A 6,397-nucleotide genomic window follows, 5' to 3' on the forward strand; every position below is an offset into this window, starting at 1 on the left:
TGAACACATTGCAACCATGCTTGGGACGGCCCACATAAACGAGCCAAAATGCTTTACATGTCTTGAAATAATAATTTCTTAACATTAAACACTGACTGTCAGTATTTATTCACCTGTTTCTCGTCGTTTATCATTAAAATTTATTAAAGTAAATAGTGTGAATTACATCACTAATGTCATAGAATAGCACATTGTAACGCTGTGTTACAACGTGCCCCATCTGCGCAACTGGAATTTAAAACTGGTTAGTGTCTTCTGATAGTTAGCCAAGCATTAAAAAATAATCTCAACTGATAAATAACAGATTGGAGATTAAAATAATAGCAGATTTGTCTAATTTTAAATGAGTAATAAAAACTGAGATGAAAAATGTACTTAAGCCAGAAATATAATTTTACTATGGTAAAATAAATGTTCAGCGATATCTTCAAAAAAGGTTTGAATTTTGGTGCACTTTTTTTCTCTCTATGATGTTGATATGGTAACTCCAGAGATGGCTGAACATTTGGTTATGCTAGCATGTGTGGAAATATTTAAACTACGTGTGTTACAACTTACCCCGCGTTAAATTTGTGCCCCGCGCTCCCCTACTTTTTTCATCATTTTGTTGAAAGTGTTTGCATGGACATTAAGAGCACAGAAACTTACCATCTAGCTGACAAAGTGAGCAAGATGTCTGTTAAAGATCTCTTGATCTGGAAAGCATCTGCTGTGTACAAACATCTGACAGATGTCTTAGACGACATCTAATATACGTCTATTATACATCTGATAAGAAAACGTCCAATAGACGTATTGCAGATGAGCAAACACTCAACAAAATATGTCTTGCAGATGTAAATGCAGACATCAAATAGATGTCTCCGTGATGTACGTGTGCTATCAGGGTACTAACATATTTAACTTACACATTTTCATAGTGTTATATTACCCAGATAGCACACGTACGTCTGCAATATGTCTGTTAAAGATCTCTTGGTCTGGAAAGCATCTACTGTGTACAGACATCTAATATACGTCTATTTCACATTTGATAGGAAATGTCCAATAGACGTATTGCAGATGAGCAAACACTCATAATACGCCTTGCAGATGTAAATGCAGACGTCAAATAGATGTCTCTGTGATGTATGTGTGCTATCAGGGTAATGTTCATTATAATGAAATTATAAAGTATAAAGTAGGTTATGGTCCATTTTTATGTGGACTTTTGAGGTCACTCAATATGTTATGAGAGACCGCTGATGGAGGGGTATAGCAAGTGACAATACAGTATGTTATTCTAATTATTTTCATCTGTTTGTTGTTATCAACCTGGCGAAAACGTACCTCTGAGAACTTTTTCGCAAGACGTGAAATAGTACCACCATGTTCTTTCATGACATATTCGATGTGAAATTTCCACTGACTAGCACTAAAAGAGTGTTTGTTTGTTTTCTCGCCCGGAACAGATGAACGTAGGCTACGTATGGTACGTTTGATGTGATTATGGTTTTGTAGGTGTCACCGCAGTTCTAACTTACAATGTCCATTGAGTGGCGCTATAAGTCTAATGCTCCGTAACATTTTAAAATAATGTAGCCTACCATCTGCACTACACCTAAACCTACCTTTTTGTTTATTTATTTTGTATTAAGAACATTATATAAACAAAGATAAAAGCAGTCACAATGTAGAACAAATAAACAAAAAAAAATAAGAAAAGAAAAGAGAAGAAGAAAAAAAAATACTACAGGGTACAAGACAGGGGTAACTAATCACAAAAGATGACATCAAAGGAAAAGATTAAAAGACTTACAAATTTCAATTGTTTTTACACGAGTTAAAGATAGTCCCAAAGTAATGCTGCAATTCAGCAAGCAAAACATAAAAAAGTGGTTTTTGACCTGAAAATTTACATTTATGTATATAAAATTTTGTTAATAAAATAAGATTAAGTAAGTATATTTTGTTTTTCAGTAAATGTTCTTTTTTCCAATTAACAATTCCAAACAAAACATTTTAACATACAAGTAAAGAAAAATCCTTATCAATGTTCTCAGTAACAAATAGGGAAAAGTCTTTCCACAATAATTTAGAGTAATGGCAAAGCCAAAATAAATGCACAATAGTCTCTGGGTGCTGTTTGCAAAAAGAACAATTTGTATCAATATCTTTTTTGAATTTCTTTAAGAAGGTATTAACAGGATATACACACGATGGACAATACGAAAGGAAACTTCTCTTATCTTATTAGTAATTAAGTAACTATTTGGAATCAGCCAAATTTTCCTCCAGGCAATATCAAAAACAAAGGCATTCCAATAAACTGTCACATTTGGAATTGAAACATTTTCCTTGAGAAATAATAAACGTATTGATCTATTAGAAGAAGTGGATGAAAAGCAATATTTCCCCACCATTGTAACAGTAGGGTCTAAAGAAGGTAAGATAGAGGGGTAGGGGATATGTTGAAATAGTCTAATAACTCCAGATGGTATGGCATCGAATAACACCTAAACCTACCTGATAGTATGAACTAAAGTGAATGTGACGTAAAAACAATCGCAAGCATGCCGTTTTAGCTTGTTTTTCGATCTGTCATCTTTCAGCTCTTTCGTCGTGAGTCATGTTTTTGAAAGGATTCGTACCCAAGGATTCTGCATCCTAAGTCAAATTCCGTGCTGGCTGATCTACCTAGCAAGCTTGTTACATCCAGAAAGCGAAACATATGGAGCTGTAATCATAACTGTATACGAAAACGATTACAAGTGCTTACTGTTTTACCGCCTCTAGTGTTCATTTCTGTTGGAAACTGCAGTGATATGTACTTATTGGTATGTATTTCACGTCTTGCGAAAAAGTTCCCAGAGGTACGTTTTCGTCATGAAACCAGGTAGACAAATATGTATATAACAACAACAATAATAATGGTAACACTTTATAATAACTTTCATTTATAAATCATTAACAAACATTTTATAATGCTTAACAGATCATTAGTTAATATATATTCACATAGCTAGAAATATGAGATACTGTTCTTGTTAATGTTTACTAATTAACTTACTAAATATTACCTAATGATTAACAGATATATGATTAGGCTATTTAATGTGAATTGAAACGCTTACAAATGTCTGTAAACTTTCAGTTCATATGATCTTCATTTGTTGGTCTTTTTTGTTGTGTAGACCTCTATTTACACATCTTAACAAATAATCTATTAATAATTTGTTCATGCTTTTGCAGTACCCAATCTAAAGTGGAAACTATTCATCATTTGCAAATGTTTATAAATGTTTACTAATCATTAATACCTTTATGAACAGTCATCTTGATGGCAAGAAGTGTCCCAAAAGACCTGAATTTACCCTATTATTCCTTGCATTATAAATAAGCAGGGGAAAACACATTTTTAAAATGAAATACTTGTTCATTTATCAAAACAATATAATATAAACAGATTGAACCGTGTTCCCTTATAATAATCAAATTGACCCCTGTACACTGTTGACCCTTTAACCAACTCTTAAACCTACCTACCAAACCTGTCCCTAACTTTACCCGTATCACACCTCAATAGCAGCTGAAGTGTTGTGCATTAACACAAGCTTTTAATCATTTTATAACATCTGTTAAAATCATTTGTAGATTTTCAATATGTGCTTGATCATATGGAATTTAAAGTTGAATGACATTTGTAAGTATATTAACTTATATGAAATAATGATTTGTTTGAACATTTTCTAATGTTTAATAAGTTTATTAGCAAACATTAACAAGCACGTTATCTCATGTTTCTAACTCTTTGAATATATATTAACTAATGATCCATTAAGCATTGTATAATGTCTGGTAATGATTTATTAATGAAAGTTATTATAAAGTGTTACCATAATAATAATACAATTTTTTCCTCTCTCCACCTCAGCTGAGAATAAGAGTCAGGGAACAAGCAAAAACTGTTTGAGGATTGTGCTTGTTGGAAAAACAGGAAATGGAAAAAGTGCCTCAGGAAACACTATACTCAACAAAGAAGCATTTAAATCAAGTTGCAGTCTGAAAGCAGTGACATCCTCATGTCAGAAAGAAGAGGGGTTTGTTAATGGAACTCCAGTTGCTGTTGTTGATACTCCAGGCCTGTTTGACAAACAGCAGTCAAATGATGTAATCAAGGAAGAGATACTGAAGTGCATCACACTCCTCTCTCCAGGACCTCATGTGTTCCTGCTGGTGATAAGAATTGGAAGATTCACAGAAGAGGAGACAAAAACTCTGAACCTGATCAAGGAAACTTTTGGAAAAAATGCTGGCATGTTTAGCATCATAATATTCACCCATGGTGATCAGTTGAAAGATCAGACCGTTATGAGTTACCTGGAAGATGCTGACTCAGATATGAAGAAACTGATCAGAGATTGTGGAGGAAGATATCATGTGATTGACAATACAAAACAAGACAAAACAAGACAGGTCAGTGAATTATTTGATGCAATCAATAGAATGGTGAAGAAAAATGGTGGAGGATGTTACACCAATGAGATGTTCAAAGAAGCTGAGGCTGCCATACAACATGAAATGGAAAAAATATTAAAGGAAAAGGAGGAGGACATGGAGAGAGAGAGAAAATGTATACATGAAAAACACAAGGAGGAGATGGCAAAGATGAAGAGAAGAATATCAGAACAAAGAGAGCAAATGAAACAAGAGAGGAAGATAAGAGAGGAAGAACTCAGACTCAAGGAAGAGTTATTGCGAAATGAACTTAAGAGAAGAGATGAACAAGAAGAGAAAGAGAAAAAAGGAAAACAACAAGCTGAAGAGCAAAGAAAAATTGAAGAAGAGAAGAAAAAGCAGCAATGGAACAGGAAAGAACAAGAATTAGAAAAGAAACAGATAAAATTAGAGAAAGAGCAACGAAAGAGAAACCAGGAATATGCAGAGAAGTATGAGAGAGAGAGAAGAGAAATGGAGAAACTTCACGAAGAGAGACTAAAGAGACAACATGAGGAAGAATACCAGAAAAGACTTAAAGAGGAGAGGAGTGAATGGCAGCTGAAAGAAAAGAAAATGACTGAAGAATTTGAACAAGAAAAAAGAAAAAGAGAAGAAAAGGAGAATGAGAGGATTGAGAAGGAGCTTAAAGAAAGAGAGAGAATTGAGGGAGAGTATGAGAACAGCAAATTAGAGATGAGAAAACAAAAAGAAGAATGGGAAAAATCATGGAAGGAGCAATGGGATAAAAGAGTGAGAGAGGAGAAGAAGAGGAAGGAAGAGGAGAAAGAGAAACTTAGAACGCTCGAAAAGGCATTTGAACGAGAGCGTAAAATAGAGGAGGAGAGGAGAAAGAAAGAAGATAAAGCCAGACGAGAACAGGAGGAGCAAGAACGAAAAGAAATGGAAGAAAATTATGAAAGGAAATTAAAAGAAATGAAGAGAAAGTATGAAGATGAGGCTAGAAAACAAGCAGAGGAATTCAATGAATTCAGAGAGAAATATAAGAAAGCCTTTCATGCTCTCATGTTAAAGCATGATTTAGAGATGCAGGAGCTGAAGCTAAAGCATGAAAAAGAGTGTCATGAGTATGAAAAGGAGTGCAGTGTAATGAGTGAACTCTCAAAGCAAAAAGAGAAAAATCTGAAGGAAAAAATTAAAGAAACAGAAGAGAAACATCAAAAAGAGGTTGATGACCTGAAGAAGAAGTATGAGGATAAATGTGTTTTACTGTAGGATATCCTTACTCGATTTATGGCCTGACATGAATAAGGTTAGAAATAATCTCAAGGTTACCATTACCACAACGGCATTAATGATTCTTTTATTTTTTAAGAAATACGAAATTTAGCAGTGAGTATTTTGTGTGTCCAGCAGCTGCTTTAAGTACTACAGTGCATCTCATTCTCATGGACTGCACCAGATTTGCCCGTTCTTGCTGTGAGCTGTTACTTCACTCTTTCACCAAGCCATTTACAAGTTCTCAGACACATCTTGGGGCAGGGCCGGACTGGGACGCAATTTCAGGCCGGGAAATCTCACACTCATCCAGGCCACACAGGAAAAAAGGGGCCAAAATATACCTTTTGGGGTACAACAGCTTGACACTGTAGCAGTAGGCCTACACTGTACATATTAGTACATTAAGAGTAGTAATTCGTACCCTTAAGGTACTAATTTGTAGGCCTACCTATTAGGGGTAAAAAAAGGAACAAATATGTCATTTTAAGGTTACTGTTCCAGTGACAAGCTGTTGTACCACAAAAGGTGCAATTTTGGCCCCTTATTTCCTGTATATAGCCTATACATCCACAACAATTTCTGAGACCAGACAACCCTGTTATTTGTATGGCCATCACATAAAAAAAGGTCTAAATCCTTAGTCTGGGGCTATGGAAAACAATTAAAGGTTCTCTCTTGC

The 6,397-nt window shown here is 34.7% G+C and overlaps 1 protein-coding gene across 1 annotated transcript in view; it reads right to left on the reverse strand.

Annotated features, from left to right (window-relative positions):
- The window catches only part of LOC107684648 (trypsin-3-like), a 14,092-nt gene that overhangs the window by 1,635 nt on the left and 6,060 nt on the right, over nucleotides 1-6,397 (reverse strand). The gene's annotated exons all lie outside the window — the stretch shown is intronic.

This window comes from Sinocyclocheilus anshuiensis, unplaced genomic scaffold, assembly GCF_001515605.1.
Source record: "Sinocyclocheilus anshuiensis isolate Anshui unplaced genomic scaffold, SAMN03320099.WGS_v1.1 scaffold573, whole genome shotgun sequence".
NCBI classification, from domain to species: domain Eukaryota; kingdom Metazoa; phylum Chordata; class Actinopteri; order Cypriniformes; family Cyprinidae; genus Sinocyclocheilus; species Sinocyclocheilus anshuiensis.